An 18,128-nucleotide genomic window follows, 5' to 3' on the forward strand; every position below is an offset into this window, starting at 1 on the left:
GGGAAATAAAGAAAAATTCTTAAAAAAAAAAAAAAGTGGTTTATAAGAATGATATTGAAGCCCAGTAAAACCATTTTATAAAAATATTTTCCCAGGGCTGGGATTGTGGCTCAGTGTTAGAGTGCTTGCCTAGCACATGTGAGGCACTGGGTTTGATCCTCAGCACCACATAAAAATAAATAAATAAAATAAAAGGTGTCGTGTTCATCTACAACTAAAAAAGAAAAATTTTTTTAAATACTTTCCCACCTAACATGGTATATACAAACCAAATACATAGTCAGCCAAGTTTCTCAATGGGCTACCCAATACGCCCACCCTCCCCACTCCCCCCGCGGGAAATCTGTTTCTTTAAAACAAATTCTTTAAAACTAGATAAAATCTTTACCCACATAAGATAAACAATTACCAAAATAATAAAGGCTCCAAGGGGCTATCAAATTTATTAACTTCATTCAGCAAAATCCAGGGCAAATCACAGCAGTTCATTGTTTAAAAGAAAGCAAAATTTCAGTTTCATTTTTAAAGAATATACAAAGCAAATGGCAAATATTTACACAGAGTTTTAGATCACTTACAAACAACCTTATGAATGATTTCTGGACTCTACTTCAGGGTATTCCTGAACCCCAAATACCAGTATTGTCCAGTTCAAAAAACAACCAGTAGTGAATGAGAATTTCTTCTTTAGTTTCACCACCCCTGAAAAATGACCCACACTACATTGTTACCTTTATAAAGTTCTTCACTTGCCCCTTTCATCTTCCACTTCTTCTGTATTTCTTGGCCCCACGGAGAAATGGTTCAGCTTACTAAGCTCTAGACCAAGTTCTAGTACTTTTTATACATTCTAAGCCATTTTAATCAACAACCACGTACATCTTAAAACCTTTCTTCCATAAATAAAAGTATGGGGAAAAAAAGATTTTTTTTCACATGGGTAAACATGTAAAACAAGAAACATATTCAAATAAAGTCCTTTTCGTGTACACATTGTTTTCAAATGAGTAAATACAGAAAATGTTCCTATCACTGTGTAATTAAAATAAACCTCTGAATAACACTTGTAATCTACACAAATCATATTGAAAGGAAAAATGTAAAATGTGTTTACAATGGTTTTGAATGTTACAAAGATATGGATCTCAATAAGTGGAAATTTTCCCTATTCAGCGTTTCAGAAGAGACCAAAAAATCTATACCTTTTTGCTATATAAGTTTAGAGAAACAATCTCTGAGGCTTAGTTAACTTATCTGTAATATGTGTTTAACAATATATATCCTAATACCTCTTGATATATAAAGGAAAAAATAGGAACATAAAAAAGAACATTAAAAAACCTGTAACACTTTTCCCATACCTAACATCCTATCATTAGATCTTTAATTATAAAACATACCACACAAAATAGATTTTAAAATAATTAAATTTTTAAAGTACCTATAACATATATCATACCTGTAAGAAATACTTTCTAAAACATAAAAGAACCACAATGTCAAATAACTTATAAAATCTAAATGGTTATAACTTGAATATGCTTTACTACATTATGAGGATATACTTTGGCATAAAATAAAAAATGAAAATGACCCAGGGCTAGACTAATAAAAATAAAATACTAAACAAACTGGGGGAACCAGTGGTGGTGGGGGGTTAATATGCCATAATGTTCTGTCATGTACAATGATACACACCCAACATTTTCTTAAGACATGCTGCAATCAGTACATCAGGATAAGTGACATCACATTCGGGGTAACAAGTCAGTTGAAAGATCGTGCCACAAAGACGGTTTATACCAAGTGACAAAATGTAGCCCTCAGTGTTCAGAGAAAAGAGATTTACCTATATTTAGATGAATTAAGCACTCTAAAAAGTAATTACACAATTTAATAAGCATTTTGGAGCAATATCTTTAGCAAGTAAAATCTCAAAAATCTTCTCTTATTTTTTTTAATAAAAGGAACAAAGATAAAGAAAATCTATCAGAACATTGCTGTTACCTAGATATTAGGAGTACAGACCAGCTCTGACTTATGAGGGTTTCATTTACAATTTTCCACTTCAGAATGGTAAAAAAGCCATAGGCATTTAGTAGGAATCACCCTTCAATTCCGAATTTTGATCATTCCCCAGGGTAGTAATGCACTGTACAATACTCTTTGTCAATGCTAGGCAGCATAATGAATCATAGCTCCCAGACAGCTATGCAATCATGAGGATAAACAACCCATAGTCCACAATATAATGTTGCTAAACTGCAATGTTTGGAAGCTATGGTATATTCACTGCATTTTCAATGTGCCACATTTCTAACTTAAAATGATTTATAGAGGTATCCCGATATAACTCAAGGAACATCTGCATTACAAATGCTTTTTTTCTGCCGGGCAAAGTGGCTCATGCCTGTAATCCTAACTACTAAGGCAGGAGGATCCCAATTCCTAGCCAGCCTCATAGTAACATAGGGAGACCCAGTCTTAAAATAAAAAAATTTAAACAAAAAATTAAAAGGGCCAGGGATGTAGCTTAATGGTAGCATACCCCAGGTTCAATCCCTAGTACCAATAAATAAATAAATAAGTAAATAAAAATTTTAAAGATCATTTTTCTTCTCTCTGCTACATAGTTCCCATATTTCATTTAGTATTCCTGCATTATATTACAATGGACAAAGAATGTTCTCTAAAGCATTCAAGAAGTTCATATTCAACCACGAGTAGTTAAAGGAAAAGTTATATGCCTAAATTACATGATGGAAGTCTATGACTTTAAGCACCAAGGGGCTGGAGAGATAGCTCAGTCAGTAGAGTGCTTGCCTTGTAAGCACAAGGCCCTGGGTTCGATCCCCAGCACCCAAAAAAAACAAAAAGCACCTAAATTTCAAACAAAACAAAAACCCTAGCAAACACTATGACCTGTTTTGCTTCAGAAAATTTCCCTTTCTCTGGATTAACATTAGATGAAAGTCCACCTTGAAACTTAAAAAGCGATAAGGAAAGATCCATGAGTATTGACTATATAAGAAGTTCTAAACAATAAAAATACCACAAAGTTAAAAGGTACAGGATAGGACGGCAAAAAATATTTGCAAAAACACAAAATACTGGTATTATAGATAAGACAAGAGACTAACATTAAAAAAAAAAAGAAGAAGAAGAATTTCAGTGAATCAAAGGGAAGACAAATAGAACCTGTTAAGAAATTACATAGGTCTGGGCATGGAGACACACACGTAAAATTCCAGCAATTCAGGAAGCTGAGGCAACAGGATCACAAGTTCAAGGCTAGCCTCAGTAACTTAATAAGACCCTATCTCAAAATAAAAATAAAAAGGGATCTATCTCAATGATACCATGCCCTGGGTTCACTACCCAGTACAGAAAGAAAAGAGAGAGAGAGAAAAAAAAAAAAAAAAAAAAAACTACATAGGAAACACATAGACAACTGACAGAATATAAAATGTAATGGTCACAAAATTCTGAATCTCATCCATAATAAGGTCACTGAACATTTTAATAGAGACAGTATCCAAAAGAATACTAACATGCAAGATATCAAGTAGTATGTAGGGGACTGAAGCTAGAGCTCAGTGGTAGAGTACTGGCCTACTGTGTGTGAGGCCCTGAGTTCAATTCCCAGAACCATAAAAAATATAAATACTTAAAGTTGCATTATTTACCAAAAGAAAGACAAATTCTTCATACACTTTCTGCACTTTTGTAAAAACATGAATATCATTCTCATATATAAAAGGTTGCATATAAAAAGCACCCCAAATTTTTTAAGTCTCTAATCTTAAAAGCTATATGGATAAAAGTGGAAAATTAAAAAACAATTACATTTATTTTCTAAGTCCAATCTCCTCTGAAAGTATATATTGAATATAAGAAAAAGCAAGGAGCTTAATTACCATATTTCACCACAACATCAGCACAGATTTTATGCCTAAAATGCTTTTGCAAAAAAGTGGGGTGCAATCATGTGTGAAGTTCTTTAAAAAAAATTGTGACAGTATTACTTAAAAATTATTTACTACTAAACTGTCTTTGATACAAGAGCAGGATGCATGTAATGTTTATGAATATACATTAAGTGGTGGTGATGATTATGCAATAAAATGTGATAACAAAAACTCATTAAAAAAACTCATGAATGCACATGATATATTATTGTCTAATCATGTTTTCTGAACTCCATTTTGCAGAATTTATAACAATTAATTACTATATATCACAACAAGAATCTTCTTCCTTCAATATTTCATTACATCTCCAGTTCAAGAAGTACCATAATACCAAGCACCAAAAAACTTCAATACTTTCAAGGCAATGTCTCACAATAACAACAATGGAAATAACAATAAATTTAATAATTTTTAAAGCAACTTCCCTTTAGCTTGTTCTTTTAGGAAAAACAAACATTTTATAAAGAACAATAACCAAACAAAAATGATGATATGGAGTAATCATTTGAGTAAAGAAAAAAAGGAGAGAAAAGCTAAAAACAGTAGATGATGATTGACACTGATCTCTAAACTAGATCATTTGCCCGAAAAAATAGCTATGAACTCTTGTTGACAGAAACAAAATGGAATGTTACAAATAAAACAAAAATACATTGAGATAATTTCTTTAACAAGATAAATCAATGGCTCATGCTCAAGAGAATCAATCAGTATAGAAGACAGAATTAAAAAACTAAAGAAATTACAAAGAACAAAAAAAAGTAAAAGAAAATATGACAAAAACTTAAAAGCCAATCATCAAGAAGTTCCTAAAGGAAAAAAAAATTTTAAAAAAAGATAATAAAAATCTTAATTGAGGAAGATTTTCCAGAACTTGAAAAAATATATGTGAACTCTAAGTCTCTATAGTACTGCATGAAATTAATTTAGAAATCAAACAGAAAGCAGAAAAAAAAATTAATGAGATTAAATAGCATGCTTCTATACATGGGTCAAAGAAGTCAAGAGAAATTTTAAAGTAATGAAAATAAATAATTTATCAAAATGTGTCAGATACAGCAATGCGTAGGGAGAAACTGACAGCACTTATTAGCTATAATAAATTACTGTATATATTAGATCTAAAAATCAATCATCTAAGCTTTCACACTGAGAAACTAGAAAAAGAACAAAGTAATCAGAAAATAAAAACTACAGCAGAAAAACAAAATTGAAAATAGGACAATGGAGGAAATCAATAAGCCCAAACTGATTTTTATGCAAAGAATCAAAAAAAATTGACTAACCTCTAGCTAGAATAATTTAGAATAAAAGAGAGATGACCAAACTTACTAAAACCAAGAATAAAGAGGGAGCATCAGTATAGACCTCACAGACATACAAGGATAATCAAAGAGTTCTATGAACTACCCTACACCAACAACTTTGATAACTGAGCTGAAAGCAACCAATTCCTTAAAAGACACAATCTAACAGAAGTCATACAAGAAGAAACAGACATTCTGAATAGGCTTAAAACTAATAAAGAAATTAAATCAGCAATTTATAACCTTCCAAAACCAAAAGTCCCAGATCCTGATGGGTTCACTGGAATTAGGGAATGCAGCCTAATTCATTCTATGAGGCCAGCATTAACCCAATACCAAAACCACATAAAAACATCACAAGAAAAGTAAACCACAGACCAATTGTCTCATGGACACTGATGTAAAAAATCCTTAGTATGAGAAAACTGAATCTAAAATGTATATAAAGAAACATACACCATAACCAAGTATGATTTATTTCAAATAGGCAAGGTGCTCAACAGCAAAATATCAACTAATATAATACATCACAAAAACAGGCTAAAGAACAAAAGTCAAGTGATCATACCAATAGATGCAGCAAAGCTTTTTTTTTTTTGGGGGGGGGGGGCGATGCTGGGGATCGAACCCAGGGCCTTGTGCTTACAAGACAAGCACTCTACCAACTGAGCTATCTCCCCAGCCCCTTGCAGCAAAGCTTTTGACAAATCCAACACCTATTCATGGTTTTAAAACTCAGCAAATTAGGAACAAAAGGGTAACTTCCTCAGCAGCGTAAAGAACATCTTTAAAAAAAAAAAAAAAAAAAAACCTCCAGAAGCTTTCCTGCTAAGATCAGAACAAGAAAAGAATGTACTCTCTATCTATTGCTTTTCAACATCAGGTAATGTAAGACAAGCAAGGAAAATGAGACAAAAACAAATTGAAAAGGAAGAAATAAAAGTCTTAGTTTTCAGATTTGCTTAGTTTTTACCTATGTAGAAAATCTGGAAGAATAGTCAATAAAAATAAATAATCTATAAAAAACATCTCCTGGATCTAATAAGTGATTACTGCAGAACTGCAGAAGGTTAATATACAAAGGCCAACAGCTTTCCTATACACCAGCAATGAACAAGTAGAATTTGAAATTAAAACAAAAAAAAAAAAAAATACGTCATATACTCAGATATAAATCAAACAAAATACTGCCAAGATCTATAAGAAGAAAACTACAAAACTATGATGAAAGACCAACAAAAAATAGAGATATGATCATAGATAGGAAAACTCAATATTGTCAAAATGTCAGTTCCTCTGAACTTGATTTGACTCAACTGCAGTCCTCCACTGAACATACTGATGGGAAAAAATGAATCCAGAGACAGACCTTATACTTTATTAATTTTTTAACAAAAATTAATTCAAAATGGATCATACAGCCAAACATAAAATGGCTTTCTTGGAGTTATAAAACTCCAAGAAAAGAGCATAGGAGAAAACCTAGATGACCTCAAGTGTGATGATGACTTTTTACATATGACACCAAAGGCAAAATCTATGGAAGAAATAATTCATAAATTGGATTTCATTAAAATGCAGAACTTCTGCTTTTCAGAAGACATTCTCAAGAGAATGAAAGGACAAGCCACAGACTGCAAGAAAATATTTGTAAAAGACATATCTGATAAGAAACTGTTATCCAAAATATACAAAGATCTTTACTCAACAATAAGAAAACAAATAATCCAATTAAAATGAGCAAAAGACCTAAACAGACCACTTCTCCAAAGGTATACAGAAGGCAAATAAATATACGATAAGATGTTCCAGGTCATATGTCACCAGGGAAATAAAAATTAAAATAATAACAAGGTACCACTACACACCTGTTAGACTGGCCAAACTCTAGAACACTGATAACACCAAATGCTACAGAGGAGGATGCTGAACATCAATCAAGTGGATCACTGATACCATCATGTGAAAGAATAACTGGCAAAGGAGGAGTTGTGGAGCCATTTAAAATGTTACAATTCTAAGACATTACTTCTAATTTTGTGTAACAACTTTGTACAAGTCTACTAAAAGAACTACTCTCAAATACATCAAGGTTTTAGTTCACCTTCTCTTTATAAATCAGATTATAAATAGTTATACATAAGTAAAATAAAAAATTCTCTGATTTCTAAAAATAAAGTTAATAATTGTGTGCTGAAAAGATTTTTCACAAGAATCATATTTGTATCTACAAATCCAAAATAATCTCTGTATAGACAAGCTTGTTTTTATGAAGACAAGAATATAAAAGGTACCTTAAACAAGTGTGATTCCTAATTTAAACAATAATTTTCATTAACAGACTAAAACTGAATTTACTAGAGTAAAAGATGGTTAAAACCATAATTCCTTAAAATTTCACAGAACTAGGATGAATCAAATATTATGCTGTTCAAGAAACCAGAAAAAGGAGATGAAAAAGAGTTGAACAAAAGAGAAAAAGCCAAGAAACTGGACAAAGAGAATCTGAACGCTAAAAGATCCAGTGGGCAAAGTTGTACGCTGCCCAAGTGTTCTGAAGGCGAATTTAAAGACAAAAAGACAAAATGACCTGAAGATGAGAGATGCAGAGCCTAGGGAGAAGAAACGTGATTAGGAATGTGATCAGGAGCACAGTCTGTGAGAGAGACTGAGGTGAAAAGAAGAGGGCCTAAAGCAGAAAGAGCTCTGTGAGAAAGAGAAGGCTTTTTTAAAAGAAAAGAGGGAATTTAAAAAGAGAAAGAAGCATTTCATGATAAAGAAAAGAAGAATGAAAGCTCAAAAAAATCTGAAAAGAAAGAGGAAGTGGCTAAGAGAGACCACAAAAGAAACAAGGATTGTCCAGCAATGCAACTTTATCAACCAGGTGCTCAAAGCCGAAATCGACTTTGTCTCTGCTGATGACAACACCGACTCCGCAGATTCAGCAACAGAAGAAAGGAGGAAAGAGGCAACAGCCACAGAAAAGTAGGAGGAGAGGAGTCATAACTTCAAATGGACGTAGGTGTCCTGACTGTCTAGACAAGTCAACGCGCATGTATTAAGCAATTAAATGGCGTCAGGGAAAGGAACAGAGAGAAAGAAAGGGGACATCTGTGCTGGTGGGATACACCGCAGAGGAGTATGTTTTGCGTCAAAGCAGGAATCTGATTACAGGAATTGGAAGTACAATTTCACTGTTTCTGCAATTACTACAAATTAATTTTAAAGTGTCAGAAAAAGATGGTGGTGGATATGCCTTATAATTTACGGTTGGGAAATGTTAACAATTTTATATGACATGAGAAAAAGAGAGTGAGCAAGCAAGCGCACTGGCTCTAAAATCAAAAGGTGTTATTAATCCTGGATTGAATTTTCTTCATTTGAGTGGAGCAGTCACTTTGAAGATTTTTTTTTTTTTTTATTTAAACAAATGGGATACATGTTGTTTCTCTGTCTGTACATGGAGTCAAGGCATACCATTTCTGCAATCATAAATTTACATAGGGCAATGTTGTTTGATTCATTCTGTCATATTTTTTCCCTTCCCCCCCCACATCTCCCACACCTCTTTTCCCTCTATACAGTCCTTCCTTCCTCCATTCTTACCATCCTCCTTATCCCTAACCCTAAACCTAACCCTAACCCTAATGCTAACCAGTCCTACCGCCCATTATATGTCCTCATCCACTTATCAGCAAGATCATTCGTCCTTTAGTTTTTTGAGATTGGCTTATCTCACTTAGCATGATATTCTCCAATTTCATCCAATGCCTGCAAATGCCTTAATTTTATCATTCTTCATGGCAGAGTAATATTCCATTGTATATATGTGCCACAGTTTCTTTATACATTCATCAACGGAAGGGCATCCCGGTTGGTTCCACAATTTGGCTATGGTGAACTGAGCAGCTATGAACATTGATGTGGCTGTATCTCTGTAGTATGCTGATTTTAAGTAATTTGGGTATAGGCCAAGGAGTGGGATAGCTGGGTCAAATGGTGGTTCCATTCCAAGTTTCCTGAGGAACTCCATACTGCTTTCCAGAGTGGCTGCACTAATTTGCAACCCCACCAGCAATGTATGAGTGTACCTTTTTCCCCACATCCTCGCCAACACCTATTGTTGCTTCTGTTCTTCATAATCGCCATTCTAATTGGGGTGAGATGAAATCTTAGGGTAGTTTTGACATGCATGTCTCTTATTACTAGAGATGTTGAACATTTTTTCATATATGTGTTGATTGCTTGTACACCTTGTTCTGTTAAGTGTCTGTTCATTTCCTTAGCCCATTTGTTGATTGGATTATTTGTATTCTTGATGTAGAGCTTTCTGAGTTCTTTATAGATTCTGGAAATTAGCGTTCTATCTGAAGTATGATTGGCAAAGATATTCTCCCACTCTGTAGGCTCTCTCTTCACATTACTGATAGTTTCCTTTGCTGAGAGAAAGCTTTTTAGTTTGAATCTATCCCAGTTATTGATTCTTGCTTTTATTTCTTGTGCTATGGGAGTCTTGTTAATGAAGTCTGATCCTAAGCTGACGTGTTAAAGATTTGGACTACTTTTTCTTCCATAAGATGCAGGGTCTCTGGTCTGATTCCAAGGTCCTTGATCCATTTTGAGTTCAGTTTTGTGCAGGGTGAGAGATAGGGGTTTAATTTCATTCTGTTCCATATAGTTGTCCAAGCACCATTTGTGAAGAGGCTATCTTTTCTCCACTGCATATTTTTGGCCCCTTTGTCTAGTATGAGAAAATTATATTTATTTGGGTTTGTGTCCATGTCCTCTATTCTGTACCATTGATCTACCTGTCTATTTTGGTACCAATACCATGCTGTTTTTGTTACTATTGCTTTGTAGTAGATTTGAAGATCTGGTATTGCAATACCCCCTGTTTCACTCTTCCTGCTAAGGATTGCTTTAGCTATTTTGGGTTTCTTATTCTTCCAGATAAATTTCATGATTGCTTGCTCTATTTCTGTAAGGTACATCATTGGGATTTTAATTGGAATTGCATTGAATTTGTATAGCACTTTTGGTAGTATGGCCATTTTGACAATATTAATTCTGCCTATCCAAGAACATGGGAGATCTTTCCATCTTCTAAGGTTTTCTTTAATTTCTTTCTTTAGTGTTCTGTAGTTCTCATTGTAGAGGTCTTTCACCTCTTTTGTGAGATTGATTCCCAAGTATTTTATTTTTTTCAAGGCTATTGTGAATGGGGTAGTTTTCCTAATTTTCCTTATTTCTCTTTCTGAAGATTCATCACTTATGTAAAAAAATGCATTGGATTTATGAGCACTGATCTTGTAACCTGCTACTTTACTGAATTCACTTATGAGTTCTAAGAGTTTTCTGGTGGAATTTCCAGGTTCCTCTAAATATATAATCATGTCTTCCGTGAACAGGGATAGTTTGAGTTCTTCTTTTCCAATTCGGATCCCTTTAATTTCTTTGGATTGTCTAATCGCTCTGGATGGAGTCTCAAGGACAATGTTGAATAGAAGTCATGAAAGAGGGCACCGCAGCCTTGTTCCAGTTTTAGGGGGAATGTTTTCAGTTTTTCACCATTTAGAATGATATTCGCCATGGGCTTAGCATAGATGGCCTTTACAATGTTAAGGAATGTTCCCACTACCCTGATTTTTTCTAGTGTTTTGAGCATGAAGGGGTGCTGTATTTTATCGAATGCTTTTTCTGCATCTATTGAAATAATCATGTGATTCTTCACTTTAAGTCTGTTGATATGGTGAATGACATTTATTGATTTCTGGATGTTGAAACAACCTTGCATCCCTGGGATAAAACTCACATGATCGTGGTGCACTATCTTTTTAATATATTTTTGTATGCGATTTGCTAAAATTTTGTTGAGAATTTTTGCGTCAATGTTCATTAAGGATATTGGTCTGAAATTTTCTTTCCTCAATGTGTCTCTGTCTGGTTTAGGTATCAGGGTGATATTGGCTTCATAGAATGAGTTTGGGAGGGTTCCCTCCTCTTCTATTTCATGGAATACTTTGAGGAGTATTGGAATGAGCTCTTCCTTAAAGGTTTTGTAGAACTCGGCTGAGAACCCATCTGGTCCAGGACTTTTCTTTGTTGGTAGGTTTTTGATGACCTCTTCTATTTCATTGCTTGAAATTGATTTATTTAAGTTGTGTATGTCCTCCTTGTTCAGTTTAGATAATTCATATGTCTCTAGAAACTTGTTGATGTCTTCGAGGTTTTCTGTTTTGTTGAAGTATAGATTTTCAAAATACCTTCTGTTTTGTATTTCACTCGTGTCTGTTGTGATATTTCCTTGTTCATTCCGAATTTTAGTAATTTGAGTTTTCTCCCTCTTTCTCTTTGTCAGTGTGGCTAAGGGTTTATCAATTTTGTTTATTTTTTCAAAGAACCAACTCTTTGTTAATTTTTCCGATTGTTTCTTTTGTTTCAATTTCGTTGATTTCGGCTCTGATTTTAACTATTTCCTGTCTTCTACTTTAACTTTTGGTGTTGGTCTGCTCTTCTTTTTCTAGGGCTTTGAGATGTAGTGTTAAGTCGTTTATTTGTTGATTTCTACTTCTTTTGTTGAATGCGCCCCATGAAATAAATCTTCCTCTAAGTACTGCTTTCATAGTGTCCCAGAGATTTTGATATGATGTGTCTTTTGTTCTCGTTTACTTCTAAGAATTTTTAAATTTCCCTCCTGATGTCTTCTGTTGTCCATTCATCATATAATAGTGTATTATTTAATCTCCAGGTATTGGAGAAGTTTCTGTTTTTTATTCTGTCATTTATTTCTAATTTCAATCCATTATGATCTGATAGAATACAAGGTAGTATCTCTATCTTCTTGTATTTGCTAACAGTAGCTTTGTGGCATAAAATATGGTCTGTTTTAGAGAAGGATCCATGTGCTGCTGAGAAGAAAGTGTATTCGTTCTTTGTTGGATGGTATATTCTATATATGTTGGTTAAGTCTAAATGGTTGATTGTGTTATTGAGATCTATGGTTTCTTTATTCAATTTTCATTTGGAAGATCTATCCAGTGGTGAGAGAGGTGTGTTAAAATTGCCTAGCATTATTGTGTTGTTGTCTATTTGATTTCTGGAATTGAGAAGGATTTGTTTGATGTACATGGATGAGCCAATGTTCGGGGAATAGATATTTATGATTGTTATGCCTTGCTGATTTATGCTTCCCTTAAGCAGTATGTAATGTCCTTCTTTATCCCTTCTGACTGGTTTTGGCTTGAAGTCCACATTATCTGAAATGAGGATGGATACTCCAGCTTTTTTGCTGTGTCCGTGTGCATGGTATGTTTTTTCCCATCCTTTCACCTTTAGTCTATGGGTATCTCTTTCTATGAGATGAGTCTCTTGCAGGCAGTATATTGTTGGATTTTTCTTTTTAATCCAATCTGCCAGTCTATGTCTTTTGATTGATGAGTTCAGGCCATTAACCTTCAGGGTTATTATTGTGATATGATTTGTATTCCTAGTCATTGGACTCATTTTTGTTTTTTGACATGATTTGGTTTCTCCTTTATTTGGCTATTCCTTTAGGCTAGTTCCTTCCGTTGCTGATTTGCATCATTGTTTTTCCTCTCTTCCTCATGGAATATTTTGCTGAGAATGTTCTGTAATGCCAGCTTTCTTTTTGTAAATTCCTTTAGCTTTTGTTTATCATGGAAGGATCTTATTTCATTGTCAAATCTGAAAGTAAGTTTTGCTGAGTATAAGATTCTTGGTTGGCATCCATTCTCTTTCAGGGCTTGGTAAATGTTGTTCTAGGACCTTCTAGTTTTTAGGGTCTGGATTGAAAAATCTGCTGATATTCTTATTGGTTTCCCCCTGAATGTAATTTGATTCTTTTCTCTCGTGGCCTTTAAAATTCTGTCTGTATTTTGTATGTTAGGTATTTTCATAATAATGTGCCTTGGTATGGGTCTGTTGTAATTTTGTATATTTGTAGTCCTATAAGCCTCTTGTACTTGGTTTTCCATTTCATTCTTCAGATTTGGGAAATTTTCTGATATTATTTCATTGAATAGATTGTTCATTCCTTTGGTTTGTTAAACCTTCCTCAATTCCAATAATTCTTAAATTTGGCCTTTTCATGATATCCCATAATTCTTGTAGATTCTGTTCATGATTTCTTACCATCTTCTCTGTTTGGTCAACTATGTTTTCAAGATTAAATATTTTGTCTTCAATGTCTGAGGTTCTATCTTCCAGGTGTTCTATTCTATTGGTTATGCTTTCTATGGAGTTTTTAACTTGGTTTATTGTTTCCTTCATTTCAAGGATTTGTTTGTTTGTTTTTTTCGGTATCTCTAACTCTTTATTGAAATGATCTCTTGCTTCCCGTATTTGCTCTTTTACTGTTGATTGCGATCATCTAATGCCTGCATTTGCTCTTTCATCTCCTCATTTGCTTCCCTGATTGTTTTAATTATGTACATTCTGAACGCCCTTTCTGACATTTCTTCTGCTGTGCTGTCATTGAGTTTTATTGATATAGTATCTAGGTTTGTTTGGGACATTTTCTTCCCGTTTTCTCATATTGGTCAGCTGTCAGTGGGACTCTGTGATATTGCAGATTTCCTCTATTGGCTTATAGTGTCCCTGTAGATTTCCAGTGTATCACCTCCCAGCCTTCAGTAGCCTGAAGTCTTGGAGTAACTTGATAATGCAGTGCTTCTGAAGAAAGCTGCCCCTAGCCCACTACTGGTTCCAGGAGTTGTAGCTGGCTCTGTGTGGAAAGGCTCTCACTGGGGGGCCTGCTCTGAGAAGCTGGCCGTGTGGGAGGAGCCCACTGCCAGAGTGAGCAGGGCTGCCTGGGGAATACTCTAGCTGCCCTGCCCTACTCTGATAAGCCGCCCCTATCCAGGCCTGCCACCCAGGCCGAGCTTCAGCCGGTTGGAGAGACTTACCCCGTGGCTCTATTTTAGTCCGAGTCTCTCAATGCCTCCCCTTCTTGAATCCTGGGTTCTGGAGCGACTGGAGATGCAGTCACCCTCTAGTCCACCATCTTGGATTGCCCCGTGGAAAGAGCCAAAGGCCAGAGGGGGCAGGGCCGCCTGGAGAAGTCTCTGGCTGCCCTGCCCTGGTCTCAGAGGCTGCTTGCAGGTCGGAGCTCTCCACTGACTCAGGGACTTGTGGCTGGCTCTATGTAGAAAGGCTCTCACTGGGCAGTCTGCTCCGAGAAGCTAGCCTTGAAAGGCGCCTCCCGCCGGAGGGAGCTGAGCTGCTTGGGGAAGTCCCTGGCTGCCCTGTCCTGGTCCCTGAAGCTACCTGCAGGCCAGAGTTCACCACACTGGCTCAGGGACTTGGAGCTGGTTCTGTGTGGAAAGACTCTCACTGGGGGGCCTGCTCCGAGAAGCTGGAGAAGCTGGCCATGTGGGAGGAGCCCACCGCCGGAGCGCGCAGGGCTGCCTGGGGAAGACTCTAGCTGCCCTGCCCTACTCTGATAAGCCGCCCCTATCTGGGCCTGCCGCCCAGGCTGAGCTTCACCCGGTGGGGGAGACTCACCCCGTGGCTCTATTTTAGTCCAAGTCTCTCAATGTCTCCCCTTCTTGAATCCTGGGTTCTGGAGCAACTGGAGATGCAGTCACCCTTTAGTCCACCAACTTGGATCCCACTTTGAAGTTTTGTTCAGATCTACTTATATTGTACTGTTGGTGATAACTACTGACTTTGTGTAGTGTAAAAGTAACAAGCACGTAATTATAGTACCAGCACAGTGAAGAACAAATTTTTGCTAATGTAAAAAAATTTTATCTTGCAAAAATTTTAAATTTTCATGTTATATCTATACTCTATGTCCTAAAATTTTAGGATTAGTTTTAGGTTTTTGTTTGCTTACAAAACAGTTTGTAAACATCTCATTTTGCCTTTAGAATTTTTTCTATTAATAGGTATGATATAGACCATGTTTCATTTACACCAATATCTGTTCCTGTTAAATAGCAACTTTTATTTCCACAATCCCAGAGTGCTGGGGACTCAAACCCGGGCCTCCAGCATGAGAGGCAGGCACTCTATGAGATGGGCTACGTGGCCTGCACTAAATAGCAGCTTTTAGTCCTGGCTTATTTTGTAGTGCTCTCAATAAATACCGATAGCTCTAAAAAAAAAAATTCAAAGAACTGAAAAGCAATAATATATGCAATATATTCAAAATAAATATTTTAGAGCAAAGATAAATAGCCTATTCTATCCTTCTGTAGATCAAAAGAGAACATGCAATTAACTCACAAATCACTTATTTTTACCAATGAAGTAAGTTTCACTCTTATCTTTTAGGAAAACAAATATAAACATTATAGCATTTTTCATCTCTGCCACCAAATTAGCCTTCATAACCTTCTGACAGTTTTGTCCCAACTGTATGTTCTCTAGAAAAATATACCCATAGCAAAGAATCTGTAATTTACTTATAAAACTGTATTCTTTGCTCTTATTTATACACACATAATTTGGAATTCCCTAAATACAGTAACTCTAGAGGGGTATGTCTTTTAGTACATAAGCATATGGAACTGCTAAAAAGTATGTTGACTCCTGTGCAGGACAAAGATTCTATGTCAGGGTGACTCCTTACAGCCACCTTAAACAGATGTCTAAGATAAGATATCCTACACAGATGTCTACTGAAATAGGGAAGAATGAGATTTAAACTGAAATAGTAAATGAAGTCTAGAACATTTTTAAAAACCTTATATACTTTGGATGCAATAACAGTTCAGTCACATGGTGTAAAGCACCTTAAATATTAAAATAATTAGACACCAAAATAAGTGAAGAATTGACACCAAGAAATCTTCTGGAGGAAACAGATTATGAAGATCATCCTATAAAAGCAGCATAGTCAATCCACAGATGCATAAGTCTCAACATAGGACCATAGGAAACACACATACACACACAAAATAAAACAAGGTAATTTGATATACCTCCTAAAGATCCTAACTCTCTAGAAACAGATTCCAAATATATTAATATGGACAAAATATCTGATAAAGAATTTAAAAGAATGATTTTTAAAAGTTAAATGATAAACCAAGAGAGCACATACAAATAGATTAGTAAGACAATGCAGACTATGAACAAGAAAATCAACAGAGACAGATTCTAAAAAACAACCAATCAGAAATCTTGAAAATGAAGAGCTCAATAAGTCAGATAAAAAATTCAGTTAAAAGTTTCAATAATAGTCTGGATTAAGTGGAACAAAGAATATCAGGGCTTGAAGGTAGGTGACAAAATAAAAAAAAAAAAGAAGACAATAAGGATGAAATGAAAAGAACATTGAAGTTCTTTGGGAAACCATTAAGAATCAAACATCCACATCATCAACATACCCAAAAGGAAAGAAACACAGGTTAAGAACATTAAAAAAAAATCTATTAAATTAAATAATAGCAGAAAACTTCCTAATCTTGGGAAAGACATGGATATCCAGCAAGTCTATAGAACCCCAAATACATGTGACTGGAAAAGATCCTCACCAAGACACATTATGTAGTCAAACTGTCAAAGGTACAGAATGAAAAATAATTTTAAAATTTGCAAGAGAAAAACACCATGGCACATTTAAGAGAAGCAACATTAGACTGACAGCAGATTTCTCATCAGAAACCCTACAGGCCAAAAGGACACAGAATGACATATTTGAATTCCTCAAAGAAAATAATTACCAACTAAGATTAATATACCCAGCAAAGTTATCCTTCAGAATCAAAAATCAAATAAAGACCTTCTAAGATAAACAAAAATTAAGGAAATTCATGACCATCAGACTAGTCTTACAAAAGACATTTAATGGAGTCCCACATCTAAACTACCATGTTAAAAAGTATAGATGCTAACATACAACAAGCAGGGGAAAGGAAGAATAGAGGCTCAGTAGATTAGACAAAGGGAAATGAAGGGAAGGGAAGGGGGACCAGAATAGGAAAGACAGTGGAACGATTCTGACGTAACTTTCCTATAAACATTTGTAAATCTTCACATCATGTACAAAGACAGACTGGGACCCTAATTAGAGTAAGATGTATTTCATGTTTGTCAACTGTCAAAATGTCAAAATATACTCTACAGTCATGTATAACTAAAAAAATAAAAAATTTAAATTTAAAAATTAAAAAATATAAATTCCATTAAAAGACTAGTTACACAAATAAAAAACAAAAAAGAATAAACCATTTGCTATACCATAAACCATCAAAACACAAAGAAAAATAATAAAGGAAAAAATAAAGAATATTCAAAACTAGAAGAAAATCAACAAAATGACAGGCAGAAATCCATACCTTCATTAATAAATGAATGTAAATGGTCTTAATTCTTAATTATCCAATTTAAAAACATAGTTTAAGACCCAACAATATATTGCCCACAAGAAAATCATCTCACCAGTGAGGGCACACAGACTCAAAGCTGAAAGGGTAAAATGATGCTCCAAGCAAATGGAATCTGAACACAAGCAGGAGTAGCCATACTTATAGCTGAGAAAACAGATATTAAAAATCGTAAGAAGAGACAAAGGTGGCCATTATATAATGAACCAGGGATCAATTTATCCAGAAGACATGACTATAAATCTATAAATACATAAGATCAGAGCACCTAATTTTATTAATAATACTAAAGGGAGAGACAAACTCCAATACAGACAACAGTGTGGGATTTCACCACTGGATAGATAGATCATACAGACAAAAAACAAAAACCAGCAACAACAATAAAATATCAAAGTTGGATTACATGATATATTAAATGGACTTAACAGACATTCACAGAATACTCCACCCAACAGCCACAGAATACACACTATTTTCATCAGCATTTGGGATGT

At 34.9% G+C, this 18,128-nt stretch overlaps 1 protein-coding gene across 4 annotated transcripts in view; it reads right to left on the bottom strand.

Moving 5' to 3' along the window:
• Window positions 1-18,128, bottom strand: part of PHF14 (PHD finger protein 14) — a 198,157-nt gene that overhangs the window by 154,448 nt on the left and 25,581 nt on the right. The window lies entirely within an intron of this gene.

Source organism: Sciurus vulgaris (assembly GCF_902686455.1).
Source record: "Sciurus vulgaris genome assembly, chromosome: 8".
Lineage (NCBI taxonomy): Eukaryota > Metazoa > Chordata > Mammalia > Rodentia > Sciuridae > Sciurus > Sciurus vulgaris.